Below are 18468 nucleotides of genomic sequence, written 5' to 3' on the forward strand. Positions count from 1 at the left end.
GGGGTGGTATGGTGTGGTGGTGTTAGCGGGGAGAGGGGGGGGGGGGGGGGGGGGGAGTGGGAAGGAGCCAGTATGTGGGAAGTCTGCATTAGAAAATTGCATATACTGTAAAAACGATCTGCCATCATGTACCAATTATACTCCTTTTTCCTTGTGGCAGATGATGATTCAAAAGCCATGACGCTCCAACTGGGCAGACAATTCCTGATGTTTATACTTGTCTGAGACAACAAAATGTACTCTAAGATTATTATAAACTGGTAATAATTCCATTTTATAGTCAAACATTGTACCTTTGTAATAGAGCTTCCTTTTCAAAGTACAGTATGAGTGAAATGTACAGGGGTTACGACGACGAGGTTGGCTTTTTGTTATTTTCCATCTTAATTGTGTGGGCTGCGCTATGCTCCTCAAAGATAATGTAATCAATCTTGTCAAGTCTGCAAAGATGTTTGCCACTCCTTGGTGTGCTCTAGTTGGACTTTGCTTTCACTTCCACAGACGTATCTTTCGTGGCATAATAAAGTCATGAAACAAATAAACTGTGGTTAGCAGCTGCATGATCAGGACATAATGTCCCCGGCGTAGAATAAAAATAAACAAATATGTTTTGTAGATGAATTAGAGACTAACGTGAATACTGAAAAGCTCCTTAGTCAGTATTATTTCACATGTAATATTTGTACATGGATCGATGGTCAGAAAATTAGAATGTACAGTAAACATTGGCCTTATTTTTAAGGCATTAAACCAGATATAATTTGTAATCAGTTTTCTGGGTATCAATAGGGTCCATTACACAGTTATTTTATTGTTTTTATTTACATAGTTATCCAGAAGCTGTCATTAATTGTATAGGAAATTCCCTTCTCAATGTCAAGTTTTAATTTAAATATCAGGTTTTTTTGGAAATAGAAATGGGTGTTGAAAAGTGTTGTTCAAAGAAACCAGTCAGACTCTAGCTTCTGTGTTTCTAGTCCTCTTAAAAAGTAAAAGCATGTACTGAATTTTGTATGGGAAGGTAAGAGGCATAGGGTTAGTCAAAAAGTAAAAGCAGGCAACTGGTTGGTAGCTGAAGGTTTTTCATCTGCTTCGGTTTTGATGTACCCAGTCATATTACTGTAATTCTAGCTTTTAGATAGTTGTTGGTCTGAAACTTACAAAATCGTGGCATTTGATAAAATGCCTTTCTAAAGGTGCCCGTACACTGTACGATTTTCGTACGAGAATCGCGGGAAATCCCGCAATTGTACGATAATCGTACAGTGTATGGAAGGCGTGCGACCGTTTCTACTGTGCGATCGCACGTCTTCCGTCGAAGAAGCAGGCTTGAAACCCCGCCGAGAATCGTATGTGGCCTGCTTGTTTGACAACTGCCGAAGCGGCCGGTGTGCGCACGCGCACACTGCCCGTTTGCAGTGATCGGAAGCCTCGGACTGCCCAGGTGAATCCGGGACAGGTGGCAACCCTATTGATCATATGTGTCAGTAATAAAGGGGGGGACCCCAAGTCTCATGTTTTTCCATTTAAAAAAAAAATTACCCACTTTGTTTACAAGTAACCATACTGCAGGCTACAAAAAAACAATCAAAGTGCCACATGCTGTGGACACTATCTGCATTAAGTTTGCATGTTCTCCCTGTGTTTGCATGGGTTTCCTCTGGGTTCTCCAGTTTCCTTCCACACTCCAAAGACATGCTGGTAAGTTAATTGGCTCCTCTAAAAATTAGCCCTGTATGTGTGTACAATAGGGACCTTAGATTGTAAGCTCCTTGAGGGCAGGGACGAAGGTGAATGTTCTGTATGTAGAGCGTTGCATAAAGTGTCAGTGCTGTATGAATACCTGTAATAAAACATTTGCTAGTAAAGTCAGTCATACACTGGTAGATTTTCATACGAAGGTTCACTTGTAGAATGTTTTTCGAAGTTTCACTTGATTATAACATTCGACTTTGGGATGAATTGAGTTTCTTGAACAAAAACCGCATTCGCTACTATGACTCTATAGGACTTGCATCTCTCATGTCTCTATAAAGCTACAAATGCCAGCACTCTTCACTTGTATTTCTCTTGTCTCCTTCTTCTTATTCTGGTCAGCATAATGTGTTGTGTAAAAAATTAATGGGCAGCGCTATCCTTGTTTACTGCATTACTAGACTTGGTTATGAAATGTATAAAGATTTACATCATGGTGTGCTGACTTTTCCTGTCTGGGTTAGAATTATTAGCCAAGAGTAACTGTGCAAGTGTTCTAGAGACTGCAACTTTTGTGTTTCTTACGTGTTGTATATTTAAAGGAGTGTTTTTCCCCATACTTCTCCTAAGGGTCATGGGAGGACATATACTAGCGTCCTCCCGTGACCCAATTCCAAAAGATGTCACCAGCACTCCAAAAGTAGATGCAATATATTTTAATGACAACGGTCATTCAAATTCACAAGTACTTTCGGGGCCACGTTGGGTCCCCGTCATCAGGCTCAGAATAACACACTGTGCAACCCAAACCTACATATATACACATCTGTGACCTTTAAAAACACAGCCAATCCCGCCCCCAATTGCATAACAAGTACATGTTTCCCGCCCTGTCAGTTTTGAATTAGGTAAACAACTGGTCAGTTAACAGCTGTGTGGTAGTACCGCCCCTCTGCTCACTCACGCAAGCGCATAATGAACTGGAGGGCCGAGGCTGTGCATGAGTACAGGTTCCAGCGTAGTGCAGAGACCTAACGCCATTGGTCCAACTAGTCATGTGGCATGTTAAACACGATCCATGGAAATTACACAGCGTCAGTCAATATATAACAGAAGTGCAGAATCATACAACTGTTGAGAAATGTGGTCACATATAGTTGCAATAATGAATTGTTGCAATCGTAATTTGGATATGCAAAATATCAAAAAGGTGTAGCCGTTGCTTGCCCTTAATGAAAAAGTTTCGGATTTGTTAAAGAAATCAAAATAAAATATAAAAATTAATTCAATAATTAGTGATTGGCATTCGTCTGTCTGATATCTCTGAATGTGTCCTATGTGGTGGAGAGACTGTATTGGTGCAATTGGGGAGGACTGTACACCAGGAAACAGAGGCGGCTCTAGACTTTGTGAGGCCTTAGGCGAAACTCACACGTGAGGCCCCCACTTAAACCCATAATGAAAGAAAATGCCAACAATAATTAAGTGATATGAAAGCCTACTCTGCTGAGCTCTCATGGTACTGACAGTTCAACGTCCCCTGGTTACTTGGTAAGGATTATAAGGATTATTACTTGATAACCAGGGGACGCTGATCTGTCAGTACCATGAGAACTCAGCAGAGCCGGCATGCCGCCGGCTCCGACGAGCTCTCATTGTAATGACAGCTGGTCGCAGCCAATAGAAAACAGTTGGGTGGAGCTATCTGTCACTGCTAGCTCCTCCCAATCGTTTTCTATTTTTTTAAAACTATTTTTCTATTCTGCTCGGTCCCACAGAGGTACCGAGCAGAATAGCCGAGCAGAATGCCACTCAGCGGCATTCGGCTATTCACTCACTGCTCTTCGGCATATGAGAATCGGCCGAACAGCAGCGAGTAGTCTGCCGGAGGTTCGAGGTCAAACTCGTTCTGCACTCCGGGTGGGCTGAACATGCTGAGCATGTTTGGCCGACCCTAAGCAAGCCGATGTACGGCTGATTTTATTCGGTGTACGGCTGAAATCAGCCGTACAAGCCTGAAGTGAATAGCCGAACAGGTCAGTTCGGCTATTCAGGTCGGTTATTCACTCGGCTGCCTACGACACCTTTGTGAATAGCCCCTATATAAAAAGTTTTTAGCAGCAGGTGTGAACAAAGACAACAGTATTTGAAAAAAAGAATGATCGTTTTTGTTTTTCTTCCAGCATGCATTTTTCTATTTTACAAAGAGGGGTGCTTTTAAAATAGAAAAATGCATGCTTAAAATAAAAAAAATAAAAAAAATGATCAAATTGCCAGAGGGGGGAAAATACTTTCTATAAACGCTGTAAATTGTACCCAGATGTCTGTTTAGAAGCGGCTGTGTCACCGTGTCCTGGGTGCCTTATATCACATACATGATCCGTCACCATCCCGGTCGGCTCACTTTGTTTTCTTCTCCCTCTCTCTTCAGTGACAGATCCAGGAAGGGGGAGGGGGGTTGCGGAGGCTGCGGGGGAATTGCCGGCGCACATTCTCCCCGTGAGGAAATGGCTGCTCCCTCCCGGCCCAGGGGTTGACTGACCAGAGGCAGGTTAGTTGAAGCTTTAGAGGCGAGCTAGGCGGCCGCGAGGCACTCGTGAGCGCGAGGCCTTAGGCGACCGCCTAACTCGCCTAATTAGAGAGCCGCCTCTGCCAGGAAAGAAGTGGAAGGTGAGGTTCAATAGTGATGTATCTTAACAGGGGGAGGGAGGGAAGGAAGGAATTAAAAAATGAGGACCCAGAGCTGCCTGTATGTGATGCGGCCCACTGGGTGACCCTATTGAACAAAAGCATGGAGTGGAGACAGTCCCCTTGTTTCAAATAGATATTGGGGGGGGGGTCTGTGAGTAAATATATGCTCGAGAGTTCTAGGATCCATATGGATCTACCTATCGTCTAGAAAACAGGACAATGATAGGTTTGTGTTTAGCCCCCTGGGTTGTACACAATCTAATGTGTAAATCCAGAAGGATTCTCTACGGAGGAGGTGTTTGGCCCTATCTCCTCCCCTGGGATGCTGGTGTACCTGCTCAATTATCATGCTTTTTAGTTCATGCGTCTGATGGTGCATTTTTGCAAAATGTATGGCAACTGGTTTTTGAATGTCCAGTTAGTAAACATGGGCACGTGAGTCGGACAGTCGGTACACACAATATTCCTTGTCACAGGTAAAATAGCCATTGATCTTGTATTGTTTCCCCGTGACCCAAAGCTCAGTATATAGCGAGCTACATCTCGTGGTATACTGAGACCGCTGCAGCCGGGACGGATCCCGACATTACTGTAGAGATCCACCCAGCTGCTTGAGTGACAGCTGGCTCTGCCTATCTAGAGGCAGAGCCAGCTGTACCCGCCCCCTCCCCGTCCGTTCCTCCAGTCAGCACTGGAGGATCAGAGCAGGGAGGGAGGGAATCCCTGCAGGGAGGCGTGAGTGACAGTCACGGCTTTGTGCATGGAGATGATCGAGAAGTGAGTGGGTGGCGGTATGTGTTCGCTCACTTCCCGATCAATTGAGCCGACGTGTGACAGTTTCATTGTCAACAGTTCAATCACTCACCTCATAGTTCTCCTTTAAGTGTTATTTGTGGGTCATCTCTGTCTTGAAATAGTAACACCATGAAAAGACCAACATAACCTTTTGTTGCATGTCAGTTCTCATGAGCTGTCTTGGGATGAGGATGGATGACCTATCAGGTTAACATTCATGATCTTTTCCGTTGTGTAACGTTGGCTTAAGGAGTGCAAGGAACATGTACACAACATGTTATCTCATGTTCAGTTTTTTCATTAAACTTTCAAGGCTGCAGTCCATATTTTGAGCAGTTATGCCATTTCAGTATAAAATTAGTTTTTTCTTTGCTTTGGCAATATTTTTTATTTACAGCAACAAGTAGGGTACAACACAGTTGGATTTTCAATATATCAGCACATTAACAATATACAGACACATTATATCCAATAGCATAGAGTCCCATTGCTCAAAGTGAGAGTAAAGCTGCTACATACAGTAGAATTTTGTAGAAACTTTCAGAATGTTAATTAAATTTTCCATTGGTTAGCGGGGTCTATTCGACATTTGTTTTTGACTGTAGCGATGTGGAAAATCAAAGGACCAGAATAGAAGATTTTTCTCCTTTCTTGTCTGAACGAAACGAGATTCTAGCCGTGTTTTAGATTCGAAGCTTTTCATTTTAATATACTCATTTACTGGCAAATGCATGGCGCACACCATGCTACCCTGACATTACCTTTTAATGCATATATGTACAGGTCTTACTAATGGTTTTCAAAGGGAGCTGCACACTGGCATTGATACTGAGGTAACTGGTTAGAACTGCGACCAACCCTAAGGGCTTGTGTAGACAGGCGGTGTTGTCATACAAGCGCGGCACCGCTAAAATGCTTACATTCAAAAACTAAACACTGCACATGTGTGTTTGACCTGCTTTACCTGCAGTGCAAACAAATTTCAGTAGGACCTGCTGCACTTAAAGAAATGCAAAGCTGGATGAACACTGCCTCATAACTGTTATCCACACTACTGACGGGAATCTGCTAAATTGCGTTTGATGTGCGTTTCAAATGCACATCAAACACAGGAAAACCTTACCCATCTACCTTAACCTATGAGAACTGGGGAAACCACACTGCAGCTCGATTCCTGGAAAAATAACTGCTTGTGCCCCTGTACCCTCACTAGTAAGCACTTAGGCCCTGTTCACCCCAGGGCAGTTCGGCCACTTTGATTTGTCCACGCCGAACCGCCAACTTGAACGCTCCCATACATTCCTATGGGGACCGGTCATGCGATCGCACGGCTCCGCGCGATCCGAACCGCCTGCCCGCCCGAATTGCTCCTTGAGCCTTTTTTACCACGCAGATTCCATACAGATTTGAATGGAAACACACTTTTTTTGGGACGTTTTTAATTGCGTTTCAGCGCTGAAATGTGATTAAAAACGCGCAAAACCGGCCTTTTAAAATTCGCACGGAAAACGCGCTGAAACTCATGCGCCCCGGTGTGAATGGGGCCTAATAGAGGGATAAAACAAACCATTTTTTTTTAAAATAGGACATTTTGTTTGTTTTTCCACCACTCATACGACCTATGCCATTTTAAAATGAAAAAGTCTGCAATGACTAAAATGCACTTATGTTTTTATTTTAAGCACCAGAGCAGCTGAAAGAAGTTGCATAATTTTATAATAGCTATAAATATTTGTATGCAGGCAAATCATGCTACATAATAGATTCTAAGTGCCTATGTGGTATACTGAGACGTGCGGGAAAGTACCTAGCACTTTTGAACTGTTTTATGAAAGCGAATAAAAAAACTTCTGGGTTAACAAACAGTGAGATACCAAGTCAAAGTGCACCTTAGGCTTTTCACTTTTTTCCTTTACAGATCAGAGTTTTGATAATAAATTGTGAAATGTATCACATGTTGTATGAGGTCTGTGTGAAAGAAAAGTGTCAAAAATATTTGCAGAAGACAGTAACACTCTTCTCTGAATGTACAGAATGTAGAGTTTATGTGTGAGGTTTGACTTGAGGCGGCTTGTTGTGATGTAATGTAAAAGCTGTGGAACATTGCTTTTAGGTTGTTTTCAGATGTTGTACAAGTATTATTCAATTTTTTATTATTACTAAGGCCTGCTTTTTTTGTGTTGTGCAACACTACATTTTCCTTTGCTTAGCCACTCTGGACCTAAATGAGTAAATCCAGCAGTACAAGGGAAAGTGAAGGGATGCCGAGTTGTTGTCAGACTTTTTGGAATCTAAATAACTGCCAGCAATTTTCCCTTGATTGCGGGATTGTACAGTACAATAGTCACTCTGCAATTCTCTAAGCTCCATGCAGCAATCAACTTCACTTTTTAACATTGCGGGGTAATACTGCAGTATGATGATGTTCTTTTGGGGGGGGGGGGTTTACTGCCTTTTCCAGCACTTTTGTTGACACCCTCTTCCCCCAAAACCCATAGGGGCAAGGTGGGCTATGGTGACTACCACGGAACTGTGGGAGTCATGAAAGCCTAACTCCAACAATTTGTTTTGGATAGAATGTGGAAGAGTTAACATTTTTGTCACATTTTTGTTTCTTTCTATGACATACATCCAGTGCTGGACAAATCCTGGGAGCCAGGTAGCCAATGCGCCTAAAATTACAGCTGGCACCTAACTTTTGAGGTTTTACCTAGTTGTTGTCAATGGAGCTGCCCCCCCCAAAATCCTGCTGGCTCCTGTATTCTGAATTCCATAATAATTTTTCCACCCCTTCACCCATCACTTTCTGTCCTTGTGATGACCATACACAAAATGGAGGTGGTAGTTGACACGTACAAAAAGGTATATATTGCTTTAAAAATATAGTTTGAAGTTGTAGTTCTTTCTGACCCAATTTAAATGGGGTTTATTTTTATGTGCCCCTGTTGGAGTGATTTTCCATTACTTTTTTCCTGGAAGGAAGTATAGGGAAATCTCCCCAATAGGGACACTGGCAGCAATAAAAACCAGCAGAGGTTCTAACCCTTCCTTGTTCTATCCAAAAATAAAAAGGTTTGGCTGAAGGTGTTCTGAATATGGCCCTGGTTGTACTGTGATAACTGTACAGTACAGTGAAATCAAATTATATCCAAGAGGGTTCTATTTTTCTACTGCTGATAATCTGCAAATAGGAATAAAGAGATATGATATTATATGATATACCTGTAGTATGTGTTCATGGCTTTTTTTGGGCAGTATTATGACTCCTTCACCCTGGACACTTTATGGTATGTTCCCAGGAGTTCAAGGTGAGCTCCTCAAAATAGGTTACAGCTTGGCAACATCTGCAAGCTGAAAATGGGGTCAGACCAGCCTCTAGGGAAGTATCACTGGATAGACAACACATGTTGTTAGGTTCCTAGTTGTTAACAGTATCCCTAATTGTTCTGTACCTCACCATTTAGCTGTTGAACTAGGTAGCTGTAATGCCACAGCTGCCACATCGTCGACTGCCTGAATGTTCTTATCCGTTCTACTGCTGATAGGGTGACTCGCGACCCTTGGCTTTTTAGTTTTTTCCTGCTACTGGGGTCACATAGCATTGGCAGTAAAAGGTTTGTGATTACACACCTTATACTTTTTTTTTAACTGCCTTTTGGAATATACTGTATAGATAGATAGATAGATAGATAGATAGATAGATAGATAGATAGATAGATAGATGTTTTTTTTTTAACCAAAAATATATTACATGAATCTTTATGAAAACTGTTTGCTTAAGGAATATTAATGAACTAAGTGTTTTTTCCTCTTTGCCTAGGAGATTAGAAAAACCTGTATGCCAATACATCATATTCACTCCCAGACATTACCTTCCTGTGTAGCTCTACTAAATCAGAAATCGTTGACTCTTTCAGTTCCCCTTTTTATTAAATGAGGCTTCTACATTGTTCTTCCATTTTCTTAGTTTAAGAAGCACAGCTCATCTTGTGCTCCATGCGAGCTGTCAGATTGAGCATTGCATGTAGCCTGTCCCACAGAGTCTGTGCGGGTGCACAGTGCCTGCAATAACTTACCCTGTGTCTCTTCTCGTCTCCCAGCCGAAGATCTATATTGCGCATGCGCCCGCCCCATGGTCCTTTGTGGCCACCCGAGAATCTTCAGACCTTCGGACGCGAGCGATAAGTTTTAACTCTTTTGTACACTTTTAAAAAAATGTTTTTTTGCATATATCTACTGCTCGCTAGCAGTAGATAAATGCGGAAAAACAGGAGGCTTTATTATCCTTTAAAGCAAAGTAGTGGGACATCATTTTGTCTTTTAGTAGGCTGTTGCAGAAACCAGCAGACAGCAGCTTAACGGTACACTAGACTGATAGGGCCTATTCACAAAAGGGTGAAGAGTTTGGAGAAGGCAGGAGAAGTGAACAATCTAGGACAAAATAGCTGATTTGGGAAAAATTCTCCAATTCAGCTCACTTTCCAGTCCAGCTATGTTGTCCTAGATTGTTCACTTCTCCTGCCTTCTCCAAACTCTTCACCCTTTTGTGAATAGACCTGTGAGTGTCAAGGTCCCATTTAAACCTTAGCATTGCCTTGCCATATTAATGTTTGTTGCGTTAAGACAGCCCATTCATTTTGTGGTTATACCATAAGCGCTGCAGTGTGTTGGGGTGATGGCTCTTATAGCTTTACCACAACCTGTGCTGTTGGGATGAATGACACACGAAAAAACGAATACAGTTGGGGACAACGCATCTGCACTGCAGAGCACCACGATGCACATGTTCAATTTGGGCTGTTATTATGTGTTGGCGATCCATTCAAAATTAAATGGCTGCCTTAACACATAGATGTTAACGTGTGTGCATTAATGCACTGCAACTCAGCATTAAAGACATAATCTGTAATTTGTTAGGAGCATTAGCTGCCTGGCTGCTAGGAATTATCATGGTCTACTCGTAACACTTGTGTACCATGAGCATCAGTGGTGGAACTACTGCCGGTGCAGGTGGTGCGGACGCACCAGGGCCTCGGGCCTCTAGGGAGCCCAGCACAGTCCCAGCTCTATATACTATATATACTCTATATTCCCCCTCTCTATATACATTGCCTCCCCTCCCCCTCTCTATATATATCGCCCCCTCTCCCCCCTTTCTATATACATTGCCCCCCTCTCTCTATATAGATTGCCCCCCTCTGAGAGGGGGGGCTAATCTATAGAGGGGGGCAATGTACATAGAGAGGGAGAGGGGGGCAATGTATATAGAGAGGGGGGAGAGCATTGCCTGTTGGTGTAGTGACTTCCAGTGCCTGAATCCAGTTCCTGGACCTCTGTATGAAAGCCCTATGTAGTTTTTGAAACAATCCATACCCTCCTCCTTTGGATCCATTCGTGTTGTGGTGACATGTGTTGTAGTTCATTAAAAATATCTTGCAAAGTGATGCAAAGGAAAAGGAATAAATGGAATATATTAGGACTGCAATGTCATGACAGTTTGACAAGAAGCTACAAGCACAGGGAGGGGTCGAAAATGATTTCCGCTACCTGCACTGACAGCATGGAGAACTGTCTGTAACTGAAATGTTAATGAAGTATTCCAGAATTTATTAAAATTAACTCTTGCAGTGGGGCTACCCTCACGCTGCCAGGGTTAAGTGCTAATTTTGGCCTAGACGAAGATATATTCGCCTGATCCTGGGTCTCACCTGGCTGCTAGACCGATCGACCCAACCTCTTCTCCCCCAGGCTCCAGCGGTCTAAGGATCCATCATCACGTCTAATGCAGGTCTATTAGACATGAGGACACCGAGGGGCATACTACAGCCGGAGTGGAGGGATAGAGGGGTGAGCGGTCACTGCCGCAGGACCGAGGATACGGTGAGTTTATCTTTTTTTATTTCCACCCGTAGACCAGAATGAGTACTTAACCTTTGCAGTGCGGGGTTGCCGCACTGCAAGGGTTCATTTTTAATTTTAAGAAATGGAGTTCTTCTTTAAAACATTACCTATGTTATGTCATAATGTGAAATACTGGGCTCAACCCGCTGAAAGGTGCTGACTGTATGTTGAATCATCTCACTGCTGAACAGGAAATAAATAAAACAATAAAACAGTCTATACTTCCTGGTCTAAGGTGATTTTTGCAGTCTCCCTGAATCCCAGCGTTGGCTACACATAGAGCCTTGTGTGTATGAAGTCTTAAGATACTTCAGTTTTAGAAAGATGAAACCAGGAAGTATATATACCTGTAGTCTAAGCTTCTCGGCCTTTTGGCTAAGATCAAGTGTAGTATCTGTTCTTATCAGTTTTCGGTGGGGAAAAGAACCGTCCTTGCGGGGGATGGTTACTTAGTACTCGCTGAAGTGAAAGAGCGTACTGGCTTGCTTCCTGTAAGAGGGGAACAGCCCGGTACAGGCTTTCTGACTGAATGGATACGGAGCCGGGTCTGGCTGGAGGGTTGGGGGCGGCAGAAGCCCATGGTGTTGTGCCCCTTGGGGGTGGCGTCCCAGGGGTGCATCAGAAAATCACTTAGGGTGTGGGACCCCACAAGTGATTCACTGTGCACTTGGTCACGACACCATATTGCATTTTTCTGCACTACGCCTCCAAGACAGGCCTTATGGCTAGTCTGGGGCAATATTTTTGCACTCCGGTCCCTAAGGCCTGTCAGAGTGGTACACTAGCACTTTAGCTTTATTTAAGCACTATATGCACGATTGGCACTTTTTTATTTTAAATTTTGACCCACAGATTGCGGAGGGTGCAGGTTCCTTCGGGGCCTATTCCTGATGTGGGGAGGAGATTCTGTGCCCTTATATAGGGTTCTCTGTCTCCTCCCAACCCAGGAGGGGGTCTCTCTTCGGGAGAGCCCCCTGCCTAGTACTGTGAGGGACCTGTTTCGGCAGGTCCCCATAGGAGCGGGGTCCGCCGGCCTTCGGGTTGGTGGACCAACAGTCTCAACCCCTGTCAGGAGTCTTGCGCCCCGGGGGTCGGGAATCGAGGTCCCTACTTTGGAAGAACCAAGCACCCTTGTGCACGTTTTTGTGTGCTGTGATTTCACAGTTCACTTCTTTTGTTCACAGGGGGAAGTTTGTTTCAATGCACGTTCCACGGGCTTAAAAAAAAAAAATGTAGTCTAAGAATACCTAGTTATGGTAATTCCAGAACACATCGCATAAGGAATGCAGTGTGTGTTGACCAGACAGCAACATTGGTATTATATATATATATATTTTTATATATATATATATAATACTAATGTCTGGTCCTCTTTAAGAGACCAGACATACGCAGTGATTTCAGCCTAGGTATTCAGCCATGGTAATGGTACCTACAGTTTAATTACATTTATCAACTTGCTTGGCATTGTGTACCTCACTCAGTACAGAAAATTCCAGAAGAAGAAAATGCTTTATCCATAAAAATATTATCAGCATGCTTCAACAAAATGCCAAATGCAAAGGGTAATTTGAAGCCCTAGAAGTCTAGATTGCATCAGAATCTAAATTGCTCACTGCCTGCAAAATCTGATGTGCTTTGCAGTTAGAGAGGTTTAAAATAAACCTGGATGAAGCAAGGCTATGAACATTCATAGCAGACATCAGCCACTTCAAGTAATGACTCAGCAATTCTTACGTGCATTTAACCATAGTAGTGACTACACTCACTAACCTTGGTGGGGAGACTACATGTCTTCCATATACTAACTGAAGTCCTCCACCTTTTTTTTTTTATTAGACCTCTGTTGACTTATAGTGTATGACCAGCGCCATACAATTGTAAAGATAAAAAGGAAATGCCCTGTTTGATCATTATGAACAGTCTATGTATTTACACAGAGCCCCCCTTTCCCTTTAGATTATAGGATTTCGCAAAGGATTAGCTTCAGTTGCATGTTTTATCTCTAACTACTGGTGAATTCTACCATCATGACAAGACCTTACAGACAGAGAATCATTGGGGAGAATTTATCAAAACTGGAGCAGAGAGAATCTGGAGCAGTTGCCCATGGCAAACAATCAGCATCTCTCTTCACTTTGCTCAGGTAAGATTTGAAAATGAGAGAGAGGAACTGATTGGTTGCAGTGCAAATCTGCTCCAGATTTTGTCTGCTCCAGTTTTGATAAATCCCCCCCATTGTGTCTAAGAGTAGTCAAATAATGCCTTTATATTACTTCTCATACTCTCCTGCATACCAAGACATGAGGGGAGCCAGCGTGGTTACCAAATCAAAGCTTTATTGCAAAATGTTGTCATGTTAACACTGCAAACTTGCTAACAGCAGGGGAGAGCATGGGAATAAACTTCTCAGTGTGCTGCTACTCCTACTCTGTCAATGTCAAAATGCATGGGGTAGGGAGCTGAGCAAAAATGCAGAAATTCAACAGGCATTTTAACTGCAGTTGCCCATGAGATGCATGTGTTCCATTTTTGGGGAGGAAGGGTGTTGCACCATGCCCATGGAGGATACTTGCCATGCTTGAACAATGATTCTACAGCAACAGGGTCACTATGAATCTGAGATCCTGAGATTGTGATTCATTGCTTGAGTTTACAAAGGATCAGTAAACATTGTGCCATGCCCCACTGAAAAAAGTTATTGACTTGTCCTGTTTATGCACAGCACTGATCCCAGATGCCTGTGTATGCTGCTAACACAGGTGCAGTCAGTACATGAGTTTGTCCACACAGTGGTGAAAACTATAAACCACACAAAGCACACCAAAGGCCAACTGTACTATAGCACAATACCACAAAACTATACCCTAAAATTAAAATACTTTATACATTTCAAAGTTCAATTCTTACCAATCTATTTTTACAAAGTATCAACAATGACATGTATCAACATGTTCTTTCTGTAAATGGAGTTATTTGTTAACGCACATCATCAGGAGACCTGCCCTGAAAGTTTCATTATGATTGATGGCAGTAGGGAAATACCTCTAGTTCTTAGTAAGAACTTGTCGAGATGACAGGCCCACAGTACTCAGAAGAACAGTAGAGATGCTTTGTACTACACATTCTCAATAAACATTGAAGACTGTGTCACTCCTTCAACTCCATGTCTCATTAGTGTGCAGCCAACGCTGTGTTTGTACGACAACATAGATGGCATTTCTGTCCCTGATTTGAGTGTCATTGTTCTGAACCTCCAACTGAGATAAGCTGTGGCTGGAAATAAGGGAAGTCAGAGAACAGTCATATGTCAGCAAGTGGTCCTATGTATTTCTTGTTCTCTGGCTTCACCGAAATCAGCATAGATGGAGGTACCAATTGGGAGCCTTATCTCAGCTGCCTGCATTAATGTTCATAATACTTTTACCAACTTTCTTTGTAACATAAATGATCCTGCTTTTCAGTTTACTCCACTTGATTTTCATTCCCATAGTCCTAGGGTTAATGGTCAACTCCATTTTCTTTATTAAAGTATTTGTCATGAGAGCTGTTCTATCCAGCAGTGAGGAATGCTGACGCCAGAGAAGTGCTTGTCACATGACCAGCAGAAGAAACTTGGATTTAAAGTGTATGTATAGGCAAAACTTATTTTGGTTTGGATAGAATAGGAAAGAATAACACCTCTGCCATTTCTTTGCAGAGGTGTTATCTCCTGCTGTACCTAAGACACAACAGGACTATCTTCCTGTACCAAAGACACAACAGGAAATAAGATGAAAACTTGGGAAATTCCAATCTTACACAGCGTTACCCATTGGATTATTTACCCTTATCTCTCAATCTAGTGACAACTCTCAAAAAATGTGCATTTCCCTTAAAGGAGAACTATGAGGTGAGTGCTTTTCGCTCATAGTTCTAGCCGACCTGTGACAATGAAACTGTCACAGGTCGGCTCAGTAGATCGGGAAGTGAGCGAACACATACTGGCGCTCGCTCACTTCTCGATCCTGTCACGGCAGAGAGCCGTGACAGGGGAGGGGCTGGATTCCCCCCTCCCGCTCCGATCCTCCAGCGTTAACTGACGGAATGGATGGGGGTGGGTGGGTACAGCTGCCTCTGCCTATAAATAGGCAGAGCCAGCTGTCACTCACACAACTGGGCAGATCCAGACATAGTTGTCGGGATCCGTTTCAGCTGCGGCGTCTCAGTATACCGCGAGCTGTAGCTCCCGCTATAGTGAGCTTGGGAGGACCCAGTTTCTGGGTCCAGATGCTAACTGGTTCCTGGGAGGGAAAGACAGACCTTTCTTAAGTCAGATACTTTATACATGAGGCCTATTGCTGATTTCACGTGGGTGCTTGCCACAGAAATCACCCCAACTGGGAACCCCCCCCCCCACCAAAAAAAACCAAAAACCTAACAAAGGTTCTATAGGCTTGTTCACAATTCACACTACAGCCCTTCTCAGTGTTTTACACATACCTTTAATCTCTGCCTAATGTCTTGGAAATGATGTGTATAAAGTGATTGCTGAGCTGATGGGCTTATCTCACACTTAATAGCTTGGTGCTGACACATTGGAGTGCAGCAGTCTGAGGCCCCATTTACAACTTAGCGTTTTGTAGCTGGAACGCCCAAGCGCTGTAAGTCTCAATAGGGGAATCCTATTGTTTTAAATGGCCCCACATCTAAGTATTCTGTTGCCTGTAGTAAAACTCCTGTAGCACAAAAAAGTATGTGACATTCTTTTGAGGCAGAGTTGAGGGTTTTTGCCTGAAAAATGCTTGAAGGCGTGTAACACATTTTTCACGCTAATTTTGTTCCCAATAGTCCCTGTGTGTTGTAAAGTAGTCACCTGTCCAAGCTCACTCCATGACAGACTCACATTTAGTTCACTAATTTGTATTGAGATTGTAATCCATCACAGGAGCGAGCTTGGAGCGGTGGCTACTTTACAACACACACAGGGACCACAGACAGGGGAGAAAAGTAGCCACCCTCCAGAAGGAAGGACAGTGTCAGCACCAATTCAGAGATGATTTGCGGCTCTAGAGCTGAGTGATACACAAATAAGATACATTTTTGTTAATAGTTAAAGTACTTCAATGCTTTTTTAAGGTTTAATTACTGAGTTTAGTGTCACTTAAATAATTTCCTCCACACTAAACAGGAGTCATCTCAACTACACACTCAGCTGTCTGAATACCCGAACAGTGACTGATAGGATGCAACCACTGTTTGTACCCGGCACAGATCATTTTTTATTCAACTTTTGTTGTACTGGGTTCTGCTATCAGGGCCACCCATGGCTCTAATTTTGGCCAATTCTGGAGGAATCAGCCTAATTTCAAGCCGTGTATGGCTAGCTTAGGTCTGTCGTACACAATCCAAACCTCAGAAAGGTTTTGCCTGGAGTTCCTGTGCGTTATATGTATAGTTTTACTTTTTAACAGTTTCTAATCTCATCACTGAAATTATTTTAAGATGCCAATTTCTATCACTGACACAGCATCTTAAATGTAATCGCTGTTATCATGGTGCCTGAATTTGTGCCAGATTTGTAATAGACACTCCTAAATGCAGAAGACTGATGTAATATGACTAAGGAATTGCTTGTGCAGATGAGGTGCATTCATCAGATGCTTTGACAAAGATTTTATCTTTCTATGGGGTATGAAGATTTTAAACACATTACTCCTGTAGTATAGTGTAAGTAATCCTTCAAATAACGCTGAAACTGCAGATAGTAAGAGTTAGAAAATAAAACTGTTTTAGGAGACACATCTTTAAAGCTGAACTCCGGGATAAGCAAATGTTGTCTTAATACAAGAGGCATGTGTGTTTTTACTTGAATCTTGATGTTCTTTGTGTATTTCTCCTAGTTCCAGTCACTGCTGCTCACTCTCTGTGTGCAGGGTGACTGGTCTTGTATCCGCCCCCTCCTGTTATTCTCTACAGGGAGCCTGTAGTGGGTGGTGCCTGCTGGGTCCCTCCCACAGCTTTGCTGACTGCATAGGCTATGTATAGCACAGTGTTGATGTCATCACTACTCTGACGAGGTAATATCTTTGTTTAAAAAGGCATTTGGTACACACAAAGTGAATTTATATCCTATTTGTGACTATTGAGGAATATACTTAATTAAAGTTTTTGTGCCCAGAGTTCAGCCTTAGCTTATCTGCAGTAACAGCTTCTATATGCACTTGGTTCCTGTTTTCCTGATAGTTCTTTGAACATATATGCACAATATGCCATGTGTAGCGAAAGGACTGTTCCCTTTTGTGTGGGGAAGGGGGGGGGGGGGTAAAAATATTTTGACTACTGTGCATGAGTACCTGGACACAGTGCACACATGCTTAGCTTGGCACTTTCATCTATTAGTGCAGTATACTAGCATGGCCCCCAACTATCCTGGAGTCTGCAAGTCAGTCCTGGCTATCAGCAGAATTCTACAGTCCTGCGTGTCTAGAACATGTCCCATCATAGAAGTGAATGTGCATCCAGCAGACCACGTTGTCTGCTATAGAATCGAATGGATGGCCCCAATGCTGGCTGCTGGAGAATTGAACAGGCTAGCTAAGCTGTCTGAGGGTTCATGCACTTGCATAGTTGATCACCGATGTTGGGGCATTTTACTTGCCCCTGACCCCCAGGGCTGAGGCCTTTTTCCTGCCACAGACCACTTATGCTCAGATATTTTTAACTATGACTTTTTAAGGAAAGCCCAATATTTTATGCATCATAGCCCTTTCTACTGCTATGCATTAAGGCAGTGGTTCTCAACCTGTGTAACCTCAGGGTCCACATTTGTCCTTCGTCATTAAGTCGCAACCCAAGTTGCACTTCAATGAAACGCATGGCATTAAGGTACCATGAGTTTCAGTGCGGGCATACAAACTGTGGGTGGGAGATATGTTTGGGGTACCATTCAGATGAATGGCAACGCAACACACCTCCCACACCAGTAGGTGCAATTACGTGATACAGTGCGTTAATTGCACTGTACTATGCGAATACATGGGCCCTCAAAATCACTGGCATACATACACAACCACAGACACAATCTCACAGACATTCTCATACACAGACTCCAAAAAAATGTTTCAAGGTCCACCTAGTCTCCCTACCTTATGAGAACAGAAGTGGATCCTCAGCCTGGGGTCCAGTGTGGGCTGCTGTGCTGTGATGGAGCTCCATTCATGTGTGCAATGCTTGTACAGCTCCCTATGCGCCCTGTAGAGGTGCCGGGAGCCAGAATGTGATGTCACTCCGGTCCAGGCACCTCTATAAGACACGTGAGGGAGCTGTAAGCAATGCACATATGGATGGAGCGCCCTTGCGCCCATAGCCCCATCCCAGAAAAAAGAAAAGGCTAGTTGCACTCCT

At 43.2% G+C, this 18468-nt stretch overlaps 1 protein-coding gene across 1 annotated transcript in view; it reads left to right on the forward strand.

Annotated features, from left to right (window-relative positions):
* SESN1 (sestrin 1) overlaps window positions 1-18468 on the forward strand; it is a 148314-nt gene that overhangs the window by 106124 nt on the left and 23722 nt on the right. The gene's annotated exons all lie outside the window — the stretch shown is intronic.

This window comes from Nanorana parkeri, unplaced genomic scaffold, assembly GCF_000935625.1.
Source record: "Nanorana parkeri isolate BGI_ZX_2015 unplaced genomic scaffold, ASM93562v1 scaffold691, whole genome shotgun sequence".
Classification (NCBI taxonomy): domain Eukaryota; kingdom Metazoa; phylum Chordata; class Amphibia; order Anura; family Dicroglossidae; genus Nanorana; species Nanorana parkeri.